The sequence below is a fragment of the Nicotiana tabacum genome, chromosome 16 (genome assembly GCF_000715075.1).
Source record: "Nicotiana tabacum cultivar K326 chromosome 16, ASM71507v2, whole genome shotgun sequence".
Lineage (NCBI taxonomy): Eukaryota > Viridiplantae > Streptophyta > Magnoliopsida > Solanales > Solanaceae > Nicotiana > Nicotiana tabacum.
In genome coordinates, this window is record NC_134095.1 from 137,105,677 (window position 1) to 137,122,098 (window position 16,422).

Genomic DNA, 16,422 nt, shown 5'->3' on the forward strand with positions numbered 1-16,422 from the left:
TCAACTAGCAGAACCCTTATATTCGGTTCTGTCTCTATGGCCGTTCATGAAATAGGGGATGGACATCATCAGACCACTGTCACCGGCTCCTGGAAAGGTAAGATTTCTTTTAGTTTTGATTGACTATTTTTCTAAATAGGTGGAAGCAGGTCCTTATCAGAAGATCAGAGAACACGAAATGGTCAACTTCCTGTGGGAAAATATATTTTGCAGGTTCTGAATACCAAAAGAAATAGCATGCAACAATGGGCCGTAATTTATCGGCACAAAAATTACGAAATTTCTTGAAGATTTAAAAATAAAGAGGATCACCTCTTCACCTTATCATCTGTGTGCAAACGGTCAAGCGGAATCAATAAACAAGGTAATTATTAAAAACCTTAAGAAGAGATTGGAAGCGGCAAAAGGCAATTGTCCCGAAGAATTACCTGGAGTTCTATGGGCCTACCGAACAACGGCCAAATCGAGCACAGGAGAAACTCCTTTTTCTCTTGTGTACGGTGTAGAGGCTCTAATCCCGGTGGAAGTAGGAGAACCTACTTTGAGATACTTCCAAGCAAATAAAGTATCGGACAACGAAGCAATATTAATCAACTTGGAGTTGCTCGAGGAACGCATGGACTTGGCGCATGTAATGGCAGCTCAAAAGCAGAGAATGAAGCAGTATTATAATCAAAGAGCCAATTTTTGTTATTTCAAAGTAGGAGATATGGTCTTAAGAAAAGTAACCCAGAATACCCCAGAACTCAATGCGGGGAAGTTGGGGCCACCATAGGAAGGCCCCTACCAGATCTCAGCTATCACAGGAAAAGGTTCATACAAATTGGAGAACCAAAATATAGATAAATTACATAGCAATTGGAACGTGGTGCACCTCAAAAGATAATATTGCTAATGAACAATATCAAATCTGAAAGTATGGTGCTGCACTCTTTTTTCCTTCATTCAGTTTTTGTCCTATTTGAGTTTTTCTGGCAAGGTTTTTAATGAGGTGGCGTTAGAAAGCATACTACGAAGACAACAACAATAAGACCTTAAATATCAAGGCAAATCAGCAAATTTCTACTCGAGGATGGTTAGATAGTCTTTATCTATATAGCAAATTCTTACTAGGAAGTTAAGTTTGCTATTGCACAAAGATTATCCGACTGTTCACGAGCATAAATCACTAGAGGATTGTTAGATAATCTTTTGCTCGATAGCATCAATTCCTGAGGGAAAGTAAGATTTGTTACCAAGTGAAGGATTATTTGGCAATCCATTGGTGAAATATTTGAAGGCACAAGACTTCCAATGTTCCAATTCACATTCTTCGCATTCGAACACGGGAAAATTAATATGAGGATACAACATCAATAACTACCACGTCGACCGGGAATGAAAATTCGGAAATACAAATGTGTCATCAGGACCGGGGACTACACAGCCAGCCCTGTAGATACAAGTTGTACAAGATAACTACAAGCAATGGCAATTTTGTTTTTCAGCATAACAAATGCTTTTGTACTTTTTGAAAATAGAAGGAATTGAATGAAATTAAATCCTTTTGTTTTTATCTTGTTTATTGCCTGAACGATGAACTAACTTTATCATTTGAAAGTTAAACAAGTACTTCAAATGCTAGTGCCATAATGAATAGGAGACGTCCTCTTCAAGAGCACTATAAACATAAGAGGGTCCTCTCTTATAAAAACCCTCACGTTAAAGGGTTGGTTTCAGAAGAATTTATGCCCGAAATCAAAATGCCTTCGGGAAAATAATGCACCCCAAGACGTATACTAAAAGACACAAAAAGTAAACTTGAGCAAACACTTATAGAAACCTTCATGTGAAAGGGATAATGCTCGGAATCAAAGTACTTCAAAGAAAGTGCATTTGAAAATGTTCATAGCAAAGCACAAAATGAAAACATGCGGAAAATTCTTAAGCAAATGCAAAGATTAAGGACTTGCATGGATATTCAAATGAAAATAAGACTCAAACAATACTTGAGCAAATATGTGTCTTTATTTAAAAAAACAAAAATGGAAAACATACAAGAATGAGAAAAAGAAAAGAAAAGCTAAACTGCAGCATCTCTAGAACCAGGAGGAAGAAAAGTGTCCACGCCCCCGGTAAAAGTAGATGTATCCTTAGAAGAGGCAGCGTAACTTTTCCCCAAATTCCCTTGGACTGGGGACTGGGGAGGAATAACATTTCCTTTATGACCAGATGTGGTCGATAAAGATGATGTAGTAATTGATGGTGGGAATGACTTTGTTCTACGTAATGGCAGGTGGAATTTCAATAACAAGAGACTAGTTGATCCGACAAAGATAGAGCGTTGGGTTGTTGTCAACTTTTCTGCACGTTGTAACATACAAGGGCTAATCAGTGATCTTATAAAATGTGGAAAAATGAAAAAAATTGTGGTGAAAGATCTATTTGATATTTTTGAAGAGTCTCCACAATTCAGAAGGGCTTACTTGACGAGCATACTTGGTAGCGAAGACAAAACTCCGCAATCACGGTATCAAGCTCTCTGCTCTAAGAAAATGCACCCAAAGTAAAGAGATATGTGTAAAAAATGTGCAAAACCTCACTGGAAAGGGTCACTCACTCCGATAGATTGGGAGCAACAATATTTAAGTCATGGCAACGACAATCTTCCTTCATAGTAGGAATACTGGTAGGGCGAATTGAAGAAGGATACCTACTGACAACCATGAAAAGGAGTTCTTCTACCAACTTCCCAGTAGCACAAGATTGTGCCACCTGAAGGCAGGGGGACAATCTGTATAGGGAAGAATATGATATGACACGTGGTCACCTAGAGGAAGGACACATGGAACCCAAGACAGAGATGGTCACCGAACGTAGCTATTCCGCTTGTCACCGGGAGAGAATGTTCATAAAGATGTATTAATTGCTTTACGTTCGGTAGCATTTAATAAAGAATATTTTGTAATATTAGGAACGACAGCCCATTACAATGAGTTTGGCATTTATTTCTACCGTTACACCTTCATGAATGACCCTCATAATTGACATTACAGGAGGGAACGATCCTACGACCTCCTTCCCAAGACATATATATAAATAGAGAGCTCAGGTATTATTGTAAATAACACGAATTTTCTCGCAAACTTATACTATATTCTAGACAAAGCTTAATAACATTTACTTTATTGCTTTTGATCTCATCATTGCTGTGGCCAGAGGTCTTGCTCCCAAAATCGTTATTTATGCTATTTTATCTACATTCTGAGGCTAAGTATCGTATTATTCTTCAATTACTTTATTTTCTGGATCAAATTAGTTCACTTGTCTAGAAACCACTTATAAATTAAATTGTACAGTTTTATGGGTAAACAACAAAAATTTCAAATTGACATCAAAACTTAAAAAGGCTAGACAACCCCCTTAGATTATTATCTGCAAGAAACTCCAATTTCAACTATTTTCTCAAACTATACGATTGTCAAAGCAACACTTAAAGTGTGCATAAGCCCTGAAGCGAGGAGCAAAAAATCTTGAACGCTTTGTCTTGATTAACGGGTGCTTTAGTGTCATCATCAATGCTCCAAGACATATTTTTCCGTGCCACTAAGCATAATCCTGAGGCGGCACTAAACAACTGATATTTCATTTTATTGTATTTACTTTTTCAATTCTTTTGTCCATATATTTATTATTCATGTTTATAAGTATTAGTCTTGGACTACATATACATATTCGTATTTTTCTCCATTTGTGCCTTTCTTCATTAAAGTCCATGCTTTATTTGCATTTAAGGCCCTAATGGACCTTAGAGTGTAACGACCCAGCCGGTCGTTTCGAGAGTTATGGCCCTATTTCCCTATTTTCTGCTTATTTTGTATTCTTCAACTGTATTTTGATTTATCGGGTTAGTTGGTTCGGGTCCGGAGTGATTTTTGGAGTGAGTTCAAACACTTAGTCTCTTATGAGAAGGTTTAAGTTGAGAAAGTTGACCGGGTGTTGACTTATGTATAAACGACCTTGGATTTGAATTTTGATGATCCTGTTAGCTATGTTAGGTAATTTTTGACTTAGGAGCGCGTCTGAAATGTGATTTGGAGGTCTGTAGTGGAATTAGGCTTGAATTAGCGAAAGTTGGAATTTTGGCGATTTTGGTCGGCAGTGGAAGTTTTGATATCGGGGTCAGATTGGATTTTCGGAAGTTGGAGTAGGTTCATGGTGTCATTTTTGACTTGTGTGCAAAATTTGAGGTCATTCACACGCGGTTTGGTGGGTTTCGGCATCATTTGTGGAATTCAGAAGTTTAGAAGTTCTTAGGCCTGAATCCGAATGTAATTTGGTGTTTTGATGTTATTTTGAGTGATTCAAAGGTTCGACTAAGTTTGTATCATGTTATGGGACGTGTCAGTATGTTTTTTGTGGTCCCGAGGGCCTCGGGGTGATTTCAGGTGGTTATCAGATTATTTTGAGTTGAAGAAGTGCAACTGAAGCTGTTGGTTATGGCATTTTCGCACGTACGGTGGGGAGCCCGCAGGTGCGGCCCCCCAGAAGCGAAGAAGAGCTCGCAAATGCGGGCAAGGCTAAGGTGGACTGGAAGCACAAGTGTGATATTAGGAGCGCATCTACGGAATCGCATATGCGGAAGTGGAGCGTAGATGCGAAAAAGGGCCTAAGAAGAACATATTGCATAAGCGGGAGGGGCCCGCAGGTGCGCACTCGCAGGTACGAGTATTTGACCGCGGATGCGGATTTTGGGTGAGTAAGTGGGATCCGCACCTGCGATAGAATTCCCGCAGGTGCGGCGTCGCATAAGCATAAATGGTAACGCAAATGCAGTTTTGTTAGATAAGGTACAAATAGTACACTTCGGGATTTTTCCCCATTTTTACATTTTTGAGCTCGGATTTTGGGGATTTTTGAGAGGGATTTCAGAGCTATCACTGAGGTGAATTTCTTATGCTTATTCCTGTTCAATAATGGTGTTTCCCCACTGATTTTATACCTAGTTGGTGAGTTTTTTAGGTGAAATTTGGGAGGTTAGGGCTTGAAAATTGGAGAGTGAGTTTTGTGGATTTGGAGGACCAAATGATGTCGGATTTTGATGAAATTAATATGGTTAGACTCATGAATGAATGAGCTTTCGGGTTTTATGACTTTTATCGGATTTCGAGACGTGGTCCCATGGGCCGGGTTTGAGTCGATTTCGGATTTTGGAGTCTAATTTAGTAGTTTTCTTGTGGAATTAATTCCATTAGCATATATTAATGGTATTGTACTGATTGTGGCTAGGCAAAAACATTGAAGAGTAGGATTTTTCTCGGATTGAGGTAAGTAACAGTTGTAAATCTAGTCCTGAGGGTATGAAACCCCGGACATTGTGTCTTGTGACTAGTTTGGAGGTGACGCACATGATAGGTGACGGGCGTGTGAGCGTGCACCGAGGGGATTGTGACTTGGTCCGCCCCGTATAAGCTGTAAAGTTGAACAACATGTTGTTAGCTATATGTTCTCTATGTGTTATGGAAATTTATTGTAAATCATGTTAGAAACCATGTATAGGCTATCTGTTGGTACTGTTGAGTACCACAGAGGCCGTGATACTTGCTGAATTTCCTGTTATGTGCTATTTGTACTCAATCACAGTTTTTACTCGTATATCATATCTCAGTCTCTGTTAATCTATTTGATACTTCATGTTATTGCTGTTTGGGCTGATTTTTCCTGATTTCTAGGAGCCCGAGAGACTGGAGAAATTGATGACTAAGTGAGGCTGAGGGCCTTATTGTGAGGATATTTATGGGATCGGGCTGCACGCCGCAACATATTTTATTGATTTACGCTATGATTGGCTTGATATAGTGCTTGAACTGAAGGAGCCCCTCTAGAGTCTGCACACTCCCAGTAAGCACATGCACCTATTGAGTGGGAGTGCCGAGTGCTAAGTGATTGTGAGGAATAAGTGACTAGGAGGAATGAGTGATTGTGAGGTTGGAGTGATTGGGAGGACTGAGAGATGATTGCCTGATAGGAAGTATATGATTACATTATTTATGCACATAGTTGTCTTATATCCATGTTTTGAAAACTGTTGAAAGATATTCTTATCTAGTTTTACTTGAACTTGACTTAAACAAACTGATTTGACTTGAATTACCGAAACTTGGGAAGCATGTCTATTTTCCTTTATGAAATTATTGAAAATGAAATAAAACTGTGTAGCTCATCACTATCTTCAGTTCCTTATTTGTTATTGTTACTTACTGAGTTAGTGTACTCGCGTTACTCTCTGTGCCTCATGTGCAGATGCAGGAGTTGTCGGTCATGGAGGGTGTTGATAGTCCTCGTAGCTGATTATTGGAGATAGCGAGGTAGCTGCCCGGCGTTCACAACCTTGCTTTTTTCTTCTCTATCTTTCCTTTAGTTGTATTTGTATTTTAGACTTTGTTAGTCGTGTTATTTTTGGATTAGTTATGTTTAGACGCTCATGACTTAGTGACACTCCGAGTCGGGCTATCTTTTTCGCATTTTATTCTGAGTTTAACTCTTTATGGGATTTCTGTTATTAAAAATGACTTTTGGTTTATCTTTTAATGAAATATAGAAGTGTTTTGAAAGTCAGCTAGCCTAGTACCATTAATAGGCGCCATCACAACAAGGTGGAGTTTTGGGTCGTGACAAGTTGGTATCAGAGTCTAGGTTACATAGGTCTCACGATTCATGAGCGGGTTTAGTAGAGTCGTGCAAATTGGTACGGAGATGTCTGTACTTATCTTTGAGAGGCTGCGAAACCCTTAGGAAACTTCACATTCTTAAATTCTTGTCATGCAAATCTGTTGATTCTAGTAACTAATCTTCTGTTATTCTACTCTCTCACATATGGTGAGGACACATGCTACTGGTCAGGACGGGCAATCGCTAGTATCACTAGTTGGGGCCGCAAGAGGCCGAGGTCGGGTAGAGGCCATAGTAGGGGCAGGGGTGCAGCCTGTACAATAGCTAGGGTGGAACATGCAGATCCACCAGTTGCCGTAGTTCAGGATCGGGTCTCGGTTGTAGATGCACCAGCGGGACCAGGCCTTCAGGAAGCCTTAGCTTAGATTTTGACCGTGTGCACCAGTCTTGCTCAGGCGGTCTCTGTTCCAGCTGTAGCAGCCACTTCTCAGGCTGGAGGAGGTACTCAGACTCCCACTGCCTGCACACCAGAGCAGGTGGTGTAGGGACTTTAGACACCGGGGGCACCACCAGCCCAGCCGGTTGCCCCTACTCAGGACTATGTGGTTCCTGTCATACCTGATGATGAGCAACGTAGATTGGAGAGGTTTGGTAGACTTAGCCTCCGACTTTTAGCGGTGTAGAGGGAGATGATGCCCAGGGTTTCTTGGATAAGTGTTAGAGGATTCTCCGTACAATAGGTATTCTGGAGACCAGTTGGGTCTCGTTCACTACCTTTCAGTTCTCTGGAGCTGCCTTCACTTGGTGGGAGGCTTATGAGATGCATAGGCCTATTGGTGCAGTGCCCCTTACCCAACAACAGTTCTCCGTTCTCTTTCTGGAGAAGTATGTGTCGCAGTCCCGCAGAGAGGAGTTGCGCAGACAGTTTGAGAAGTTGCGTTAGGATGATATGATGGTGATGCAGTACGAGATGAGATTTTCTGAGTTGGCCCATCATGCTATTTGGTTGGTTCCCAGTGACAGGTCAGTGGGAGAGGATTAGGAGGTTCGTTGATGGCCTCACATATCAGTTGCGGATTCTTATAACTAGAGAGAGGGTGTCTGGTACTACTTTTAAAGAGGTAGTTGACATTGCTCGGGATATAGAGTCGATCCGCCACCAAGTGCGAGTTGAGAGGGAGGCCAAGAGTCCTCGGGGATCTAGTAGTTTTGGTGGTGTTCCTTCTGGAGGTCAGTTTCACCACAGCAGGGGCTGTCCCTTCAGGCATGCTCAGACGGCTCGCCCAGCCCACCGTGGTGCATCATCTAGCCATGATTTTCATAGTTCTCAGAAGGGTCACACTCATCTCTCAGTGCCCTTTGAACTTAGAGTTTGTCCTGTGCTCCATTGGTTCAGGGCTCGTCTATGACAGGTTCTTCTACAAGTTATCCCGGTGCTCGGGGTTCCCTTCAGTCCCCACCACTAGCACCAGGGAGTTGTTTTGAGTGTGGGGAGTTTGGGCATATGTGGAGGCAGTGTCCTCGACATCAGGAAGGTTCAGCGCAACAGAGAGGTCAGGCTGCATCTTCAGCACCAGTTACATCACCACCCGTCCAGTCAGCTTAGGGTAGAGGTCAGTCAGCTAGGGGTTGCCCTAGAGGGGGAGGTCGATCAGTTGACGGTCAGGCCCGTTTCTATGCACTTCCTGCCAGATCAGATGTTATTGCATCATATGCTGTGATTACATATATTATCTCAATATGTCGCCGAGATGCTTAGGTATTATTTGACCCTGACACTACTTATTTATATGTGTCATCGTACTTTGCTCATTACTTGGATATGCCTTGTGAGTCTTTAGCTTTATCTATTCATGTGTCTATGCCGATGGGCAATACTATTATCGTGGACCGTGTGCTTAGGTTGTGTGTAGTGACCATTGGGGGATTGGAGACTAGGGTGGATCTTCTACTGCTTTGTATGGTTAATTTTGATGTGATATTGGGTATGGATTAGCTGTCTCCCTTTCATGCTATTTTAGACTACCACGCTAAGACTGTAATATTGGTAATGCCGGGGTTGTCTCTGATTGAGTGGCGAGGTTCTTTAGATTATGTCCCCAGTAGAGTGATTTCATACTTGAAGGCCTAGCAGATGGTTGGGAAGGGTTGTTTATCCTATTTCGCTTTTGTGAGAGATATTAATATAGAGACCCCTACTATTGATTCTGTTCCGGTGGTGAGAGATTTTCCAGATGTGTTTCCTGCAGACCTATCAGGCATGTTTCCAGATAGGGATATTGACTTCGATATTGATTTGGTGCTGGTCACTCAGCCTATTTCTATTCCACCGTACCGTATGGCACCTGTTGAGTTGAAGCAGTTGAAGGAACAACTTCTCGAGCTCCTTGAGAAGGGGTTTATTAGGCCTAGTATGTCATCTTGGGGTGCACCTGTTGTATTTGTGAAGAAAAAGGATGGCACTATGAGAATGTGCATTGATTACAGGCAGTTGAACAAAGTCACAATCAAGAACAAGTATCCTTTGCCGCGCATTGATGATCTGTTTGACAAGTTTTAGGGAGCGAGGGTGTTCTCTAAGATTGATCTCGTATCAGGGTATCACCAGTTGAAGATTAGGGACCCAGAAATTCTTAAGACAACTTTCAAGACCCGATAAGGTCATTATGAGTTCCTTGTGATGTCTTTTGGGTTGACCAATTCCTCAGCAACGTTCATGCATCTGATAAATAGTGTGTTCCAGCCTTTCCTCGACTCGTTTGTTATTGTATTCATTGACGATATCCTGGTGTACTCTCGTAGCCAGTAGGAGCATGCCCAACATTTGCAGATTGTGTTATAGTGGTTGAGAGAGGAGAATCTTTATGCTAAGTTCTCCAAGTGTGAGTTTGGCTCAGTTCAATGGCGTTCTTGGGGCACGTGGTGTCTAGTGAGGGTATTCAGGTTGATCCGAAAAAGATAGAGGCGGTCTAGAGTTAGCCCAGACCGTCCTCAGCCACATAGATTCGTAACTTTCTTCGTTTGGTGGCTTACTACCACTGATTCGTGCAGGGTTTCTCATCTATTGCATCGCCCTTGACCAAATTGACTCAAAAGGGTTCTCCTTTTAGGTGGTCGAACGAGTGTGAGGCGAGCTTCCAGAAGCTCTAGACTGCATTGACCACAACTCCAGTATTAGTTCTGCCATCAGCTTCTGGTTCATATTCAGTATATTGTGATGCTTCTCGGATCAGTATTGGATGTGTTTTGATGGAGGAAGGTAGAATGATTGCTTATACTTCTCGTCGGCTGAATCCCCATGAGAAGAACTACCATGTTCATGATTTGGAGTTGGCTGCCATTGTTTATGCGTTGAAGATTTGGAGGCACTATCTCTATGGTGTGTCTTATGAGGTGTTTACTGATCATTGTACCCTCCAACACTTGTTCAAACAGAAAGATCTTAATTTGAGGCAGCGGAGATGGTTGGAGCTGCTAAAGGACTATGATATTACCATTTTGTATCATCCGGGAAAGGCCAATATGGTGGCCGATGCCTTGAGTAGGAAGGCCGTGAATATGGCAGTCTTGTATTTATACCTGTTGGGGAGAGGCCTCTTGCGGTTGATGTTTAGGCTTTGGTCAACCAGCTTGTGATATTGGATATTTCAGAGCCCAGCCGGGTCCTAGCTTGTATGGTTTCTCGGTCTTTCTTGTTTGGTTATATCAGAGAGCGCCAGTATGATGATCCTCATTTGCTTGTCCTCAAGGACAAAGTTTAGCATGATGATAGCCAGGATGTGACTATTGGGGATGATGGGGTGTTGAGGATGCATGGCTGGATGTATGTGCCCAATGTAGATGGGCTTCGGGAGTTGATTATGGAGGAGGCCCACAGCTCGCGGTATTCCATCCATCCGGGTGACACGAAGATGTACCAAGATTTGAAACATCACTATTGGTGGATGAGAATGAAGAAAGATATAGTTGGGTTTGTAGCTCGGCGTCTCAACTATCAACAGGTGAAATATGAGCATCAGAGACGGGGTGGCTTACTTCAGCAGATAGAGATTTTAGAGTGGAAGTGGGAGCGAATCACCATGGACTTTATAGCCACGAACTTCGAGGAAATTTGACGCTATCTTGGTGATTGTGGATCGGCTGACCAAATACGCGCACTTCGTTCTTGCGAGTACTACCTATTCTTTAGATCGGTTGGATGAGATTTACATAAGAGAGATTGTTCGCCTGCACGGTGTGCCAGTTTCCATCATTTCAGATCAAGGCACGCTGTTTACATCACAATTTTGGAGAGTCGTGCAGCGAGAGTAGGGCACTCAGGTTTAGTTGAGCACAACATTTCATCCTCAGATGGACGGACAATCCGAGCGCACTATTTAGATATTGGAGGACATGTTACGTGTGTGTGTCATTGATTTTGGTGGTTCATGGGACCAATTTCTGCCACTCGCGGAGTTTGCGTACAACAATAGTTATCAGTCGAGTATTCAGATGGCTTCGTATGAGGATTTATATGGGAGGCAGTGTAGATCTACAGTGAGTTGGTTTGAGCTGGGTGAGGCTAGGCGTTTGGGTACAGACTTGGTGCAAGATGCATTGGACAAGGTGAAATTGATTCAGGAGTGACTTCATACAACGCAATCAAGGCAAAAGAGTTATGCTGATAGGAAGGTCCGTGATGTGTCTTATATGGTTGGGGAGAAGGTTCTACTGAAGGTTTCACCCATGAAGGATGTTATAAGATTTGGGAAGAAGGAAAGCTGAGCCCTCAGTTCATTGGGCCTTTTGAGGTGCTTCGGAGGATTAGGGAAGTGGCCTATGAGCTTGATTTGCCACCTAGCCTGTCAGGTGTGCATACAATAATTCATGTTTTTATGCTCCGGAAGTATATCGACGATCCGTCTCATGTTTTGTATTTCAGCACATGGTGATTTGACTTATGATGTGGAGCCGGTGGCTATTTTGGAGCGGCAGGTCCGAAAGTTGAGATCAAAGAATATAGCTTTAGTGAAAGTGCAGTAGAGAGGTCAGCCCATGTAGGATGCTACTTGGGAGATCGAGTGGGAGATGCAGAGCAGATATCCATACCTATTTGAGACTTTAGGTATGTTTCTAGACCTGTTTGAGGACGAACGTTTGTTTAAAATGGGGAGGATGTAACGACCCAGTCGGTCGTTTTGAGAGTTATGGCCCCATTTCCCCTTTCCTGATTCTTTTGTGTTCTTTAGTTGTATTTTGACTTACCGGGTTAGTTAGTTCGGATCCGAAGTGATTTTTGGAGTGAGTTGAGACACTTAGTCTCTTATGAGAAGGTTTAAGTTGAGAAAGTTGATCGGATATTGACTTATGTGTAAACGACCTTGGATTTGAATTTTGATGGTTCCGTTAGCTCCGTTAGGAGATTTTGGACTTAAGAGTGCATCCGAAATGTGATTTGGAGGTCCGTAGTAGAATTAGGCTTGAATTGACGAAATTTAAAATTTTGGCAATTTTGGTCGATAGTGAAAATTTTGATATCGGGGTCGAATTGGATTTCTGAAATTCGGAGTAGGTTCGTGGTATCATTTTTGACTTGTGTGGAAAATTTGAGGTCATTCCGACGCGGTTTGGTGGGTTTCGGCATCGTTTGTGGAATTCAGAAGTTTAGAAGTTCTTAGGCTTGAATCCGAGTGTAATTTGGTGTTTTGATGTTGTATTGAATGATTCAAAGGCTCGAGTAAGTTCGTATAATGTTATGGGAAGTGCTTGTATGTTTGGTTGTGGTTCCGAGGGCCTCACGGTGATTTCGGGTGGTTATCGGATTGTTTTGAGTTGAAAAAGTGCAACTGAAGCTGCTGGTTCTAGTATTTTCGCTCCTGCGGCGGGGAGCCCACAGGTGCATCCCTGCAGAAGTGAAGAAGAGCTCGCAAATGCGGGCAAGGCTGAGGTGGACTGGAAGCGCAAGTGCGTGATTAGGAGCGCATCTGCGGAATCGCAGATGCGGAAGTGGAGCGCAGATGTGGAAAAAGGCATGAGAAGAAAGGATCGCAGAAGCGGGAGGGGCCCGCAGGTGCGCACTCACAGGTGCGAGTATTTGACCGCAGATGCGGATTTTGGGTGAGTAAGTGGTATCCGCACCTGCGATGAAATTTCCACAGGTGCGGCGTCGTAGAAGCGTAAATGGTACCATAAATGCCGTTTTGCTGGGCAGAAGGTATAAATAGAACACTTCGAGATTTTTCCTATTTTCACATCTTTGAGTTCGGATTTTGGGGATTTTTGAGAGGGATTTCAGAGCTATCACTGAGGTGAGTTCCTTATGCTTATTTATGTTCAATAATGGTGTTTTCCCACTGATTTTACACTAGTTGGTGAGTTTTTAAGGTGAAATTTGGGAGGTTAGGGCTTGAGAATTGGAGAGTAAGTTTTGGGGATTTGGAGGGGCAAATGATATCGGATTTTGATGAAATTAATATAGTTAGACTTGTGAGTGAATGGGCTTTCGGATTTTGTGACTTTTATCGGATTTCGAGACGTGGGCTCGAGGGCCGGGTTTGAGTCAATTTCAGATTTTGGAGTCTAATTTAGTAGTTTTCTTGTAGAATTGATTCCTTTAGCATATATTAATAGTATTGTACTGATTGTGGCTAGATTCAGGACGTTAGGAGACTGATTCGAGAGGCAAAAGCATTGCAGAGTAAGATTTTGCTCGGATTGAGGTAGTAACATGATAGGTGACGGGCGTGTGGCATGTAACGAGGGGATTGTGACTTGGTCCGCCCCGTATAAGCTGTAAAGTTAAACAATATGCTGTTAGCTATATGCTCTCTATGTGTTATGAAAATCTATTGTAAATCATGTTAGAAACCATGTCTAGGCTATGTGTTGGTACTGTTGAGTACCACAGAGGCCGCGTTACTTGCTGAATTGCATGTTATGTGCTATTAGTACTTAGTTACAGTTTTTACTCGTATATCATATCCCAGTCTCTGTTATTCTATCTGATACTTCATGTTATTGCTGTTTGGGCTGATTTTTCCTGATTTTTGAGAGCCCGAGAGACTGGAGAGATTGATAACTGAGTGAGGCCGAGGGCCTTATTATGAGGATATTTATGGGATCGGGCTGCACATCGCAACATCTTTTATTGATTTACGCCATGATTGGCTTGATATAGTGCTTGGGCTGAAGGAGCCCCTCCGGAGTCTGCACACTCCCAGTGAGTGCAGGTACCTACTGTGTACGAGTGCCGAGTGCCGATTGCCGAGTGATTGTGAGGAATGAGTGATTGCGAGGTTAGAGTGGCTGAGAGAACTGAGAGTTGATTGCCTGAGAGGCAGTATATGATTATATTATTGATGCACACAATTACCTTATATATTTTGAAAACTGTTGAAAGATATTCTTTTATGGTTTTACTTGAACTTGATTTAAACAAATTGATTTGACTTGAATTACCGGAACTTGGGAAGCATGACTATTTTCCTTTATGAAATTATTGAAAATGAACTAAAACTGTGTAGCTCGTCACTATCTTCAGTTCCTTATTTATTATTTTTACTTACTGAGTTAGTGTACTCACGTTACTCCCTGCGCTTCGTGTGCAAATCCAGGAGTTGGCGGTCATGGAGGGTGTTGATAGTCCTCGTAGCTGATTATTGGAGATAGCGAGGTAGTTGCCCACCGCTCGCAGCCTTACTTTCTTCTTCTCTACCTCTCATTTAGTTGTATTTGTATTTCAGACTTTGTCAGTTGTGTTATGTTCAGATCAGTTATGTTTAGACGCTCATGAATTAGTGACACCCCGGTGTCGGACTATCTTTTCCGCATTTTATTCTGAGTTTAACTCTTTATGGGATTTATGTTATTAAAAATAACTTTTGGTTTATCTTGTAATGAAATATATAAGTGTTTGGAAAGTCAGTTGGCCTAGTACTAGGGGTGTTCAAAACCGATCCGAAACCGAAAATCAAACCGAAACCGAAAATCAAACCGAAATCGAAGCTTAATGGCTTATTGGTATCATGTTAACGATTTAACGGACGGGGAACAGATTGAATTTTTTTTTATTAACGACTTATAGAGTTTGGGGGCGGATTATTCAATTTTCTTAACGGATAATCCGTTAACCCGTTAAGAATATATATATATACAAAAATTTATTTTTATACATATATATATTAAATATCAAAAACCTTTCCACTTCCAGAGTTCCAGTACTCTGTCTCTAACGCGTAACGCCTAGTTCCTAAATAATCAAAAGCCAGAAACCCTAACGCCTAAACCAGCAGCCACCAGCATTACTCTATCTCGTTGACTTCTAGGCTTCCAACACTCTATCTTGTCGACTTGCCGTCTCCCTCTCGCTGTCTCGCCTATCCTTCTCGCCATAGCCAGAACAACAGTTAGCAGATGATAAGTTTCTTTTCTTGTTGAGGTCTTTAAAATCAAAGAGCATCTCAATTCTCATTAGAATTCTTAGTGCCCTAGTTTGAAGAGAAAGTTCATATTTTTGCTTTTTAAAATTGCTTTTAAAAACTGTTATTTTTTCGTAGTTAATTCCTGATAAAGCCACCGCTGATGTCTGGTTCTTGCATTTGCTCTTGTCACAATAGAACTGATCAATTACAATTGGTATTTGGTTTGAGAACAATAGTCCTTGCACGGACCCTGATGACCTGATCCACCCTGCACAGCGAAAATGATTTGGCATACAAAATTGTTGTTACAATCCACTTGTATTAGGATGATAAACCGTTCGATAAGAACTAAACCAATACCAATCCGTCCGATATCTTATCGGGTGGCTAGCGGATTAATACATTTAAAAACCGATAACCGATAAGCCAAATCGTTAAGAATAAACTACTGCCCAATCCGCTCGATAAATAGCCCTACCTAGTACCATCGATAGGCGCCATCATGACAAGGCGGAGTTTTGGGTCGTGACATAAAGCTTTTTTGCGCTTTTCGCCTTTGGTAACCTTGCTGCTAGATATATAATGTCAGCCATAATCAAAGAACATTGACAGAAACCTATGTTCTGTAATACAATTTTTTTCTTTCTTTCTAATCAATATCAAATTTGAACCAGACGCCCAATTTAGATTTTTTAATCTTATCCAAATATATAGGGTCCATTTCTTAGATAACCACTCAATTATTCGAAATTATCTACCAAAGTCATCTATCTTTCGTTTGTAACAGCAACGTTCCTTAACTATACCTATAACACTCAAAAAATCATTCAACAAGATTTATCAAGCCTTTGATCGTCAAATACCTATTTTACCCTCTAAATTATCAACTTTTATCTTCTGTTTTTTTGTTTTTGCTTTTTTAATATTATGATTATTTTCTCTTTTTAATCAACATTATGGACTTACCTATAGAACAAAAATATTTTATCTAAAAAATATAAAATAAAAAATTTCTAGCATATATAATATCAAAATAATAGTATAATTGAGCATAATATTCAAGAATATGTAATGTAGATTACAAGAATACCTTTATTTTAAATAATTATTTTTTATAGTACGTGCATGGAATATATATTTTAAAACTTTTATTTTCTTTCATGCTCAATTGTGTAAACAAATTTTTGAGTTTTTTTGTTAATATCGAAATTATTATTACGAACAAATTGTTCTAATTAACTTTCTACTATGCTCAATATTTTATTATTCCAACATTATATATGCTTAAATACTCTTTTAATTTTTTTAATATATGACTAAGATTTATTTATTCTAAGGTAAGTCCATAATATAAATTAAAAAGAGAAAACAA